The sequence below is a fragment of the Mastomys coucha genome, unplaced genomic scaffold (genome assembly GCF_008632895.1).
Source record: "Mastomys coucha isolate ucsf_1 unplaced genomic scaffold, UCSF_Mcou_1 pScaffold3, whole genome shotgun sequence".
Lineage (NCBI taxonomy): Eukaryota > Metazoa > Chordata > Mammalia > Rodentia > Muridae > Mastomys > Mastomys coucha.
The window spans coordinates 25,207,404-25,209,488 of NW_022196909.1; the positions used below are offsets into that span (position 1 = coordinate 25,207,404).

Consider the following 2,085-nt stretch of genomic DNA (forward strand, 5'->3'; position numbering starts at 1 on the left):
CCTTTCCTCCCCAACTTGCTTCTTGGTTATGATGTTTGTGCAGGAATAGAAACCCTGACTAAGACAAGGGCCTCTAGGTAATTTCCACACTTGCTTAGTACAGTTCCTTCCCAAACAAAATAGTGCAGTCTCGTCTCCCCCTTGCTTTTGCTAGATACAGGGTTTATACTATAAACCCTGGAGACCCTGAAGATAAAGTGGGAGAGTTAAACTGTCGATGGGTAGGAAAGGCACCATAAGATCTGCCCAACAGAGGCGGCTCATGTCTCATCTCTCCTGAGCCTTTATCTAATAGAAAATGCTTATTTCTCCCCAGACTAAATGCAGTTCTGCCACCACCATCAGACAGACACCGGCAAGGCCAGCGCTCCTTTGACAGCAAATCAAAGCCCAGAAGCACTCATCGCCTAGGTCTAAGCTTTTCCTACACACAGGCACAGGCGGCCTGCCCCTGACAGAGGAAATGCCTTGCACACCTACGTGAAGCAGCTATAACAACACAAAACCACAAAACAACACATCCAAGGCCAGGGAGTTTATAAGCAGACCGGGATCTGCATGTTAAACCTAAAAAAGACCAGTGGCCTGCTAACATCAACAACACAGCAAATAAATGCTTCACTGGATTAGCTCAGTCAGAGCAGAGATCAGTAGGCAGAAGAATTGATCTTGAAGACAGCTAAGATGCACGTTATGTCACTTGAACAGCTACAGAAAATAACCCATTTCCTTGTTGACAAGTTAGAACTCTTACTGTACTGTGAATTCCTTTTCTGACACATTATGTCTCATCTCCATCTTCTATAGAGCTTGGGTGGGTTTGTTTCCCTTTGTCATAATTTGATACAATGTAGCAAATGAAAATGAGGACATTACCAGACCTAGGCATAGTTAGGAAGTCTGGATTGTAGACCCGAGGGAGTGAGCAGCCAGAGGCACCTGAAACAGTCCAGAGAAGAGAGGGTGGCAGATTGAGCATGGCCTGTAGACTAGACCTGGCCAGGAGAGAAGAGAGAGGAGGTGGGAGAGCAGGAGAGGAAATGAGAGAGGGCAAGACAAGGGACCAGGAGAAGGAGATGAACCAAGAGAGGAAGAGAGATACAGAGAGACAGAGAGATAGAGAGAGATGGGGGGGGGGTGCAGGAGAGCACATGGCCATGTTATATAGGAAAGAGAAGCTACAGAGAGTGAATGGAATCTCAAGGGCTGGAGGAGTTTGGAATAGGAGCTGGAGGTGAAAAGTGCTGAGAGGACCCAGGACTATGTAGCAGGTATTTACAAGCTGTGATAGCCTGGAGGCCAGTGCCTGCTTCGGCACCTCAGTTAACCATTTGTCCTGAGTTGTTGTTCCTTCTTCCTTCTCCTTCTCCTTCTCTTTTTCCTTCTCCTCCTCGTCCTCCTCCTCGTCCTCCTCCTCCTTCTTCTCCTTCTCCTCCTCCTTCCCTTCCTTCTTCTTCATCTTCTTCTCCTCCTCCTCCTCCCCTTCCTCCTCCTCTCCTCCTCTTCCTCTTCTTGATTTTTTTTTTAAATATGGAACACTTCACGAATTTGTGTGTCATCTTTGCACAGCAGCCATGTTAATCTTCTCTGTATCATTCCAATTTTAGTATATGTGCTGCCGAAGCAAGCACTCCTTGATATTTTTTGATTGGATATTTTCTTTATTTACATTTCAAATGTTTTCCTCTTTCCAGGTCTCCCTTTCTAAAGCCCCCTATTCCATCCCCCAACCTTCTGCCTCTATGAGGGTGCTCCCCCACCCATTCATCCACTCCCAACCTCCTGCCCTGGTATTTCCCTACACTGGGGCATCAAACACCCTCAAGCCCAAGGGCCTCTTCCCACTGATGACCAACAAGGCCATCCTCTGCCACATATGTGGCCAGCACCATGGGTCACTCCATGTGTATTCCTTGGTTGGTGGTCCACTCCCTGGAGATTGGGGGGGGCACCCCATTGACACTGTTGCTCCCTCCATGGGGCTGCCAAACCCCTCAGCTCCTTCAGTCCCTTCTCCACCTCCTCTACCGGGAACCCCCAAGCTCAGTCCAACAGTTGATTGCGAGCTTCCATCTCTGTATTTGT

The 2,085-nt window shown here is 48.1% G+C and overlaps 1 non-coding gene across 1 annotated transcript; it reads right to left on the reverse strand.

Annotated features, from left to right (window-relative positions):
- Nucleotides 1–1,524: 1,524 nt before the first annotated feature.
- On the reverse strand, nucleotides 1,525–1,631 carry LOC116075633. The gene has a single exon (XR_004112664.1). It is a non-coding gene; the product is annotated as a U6 spliceosomal RNA (small nuclear RNA).
- Between the last annotated feature and the right edge of the window lie 454 nt (nucleotides 1,632–2,085).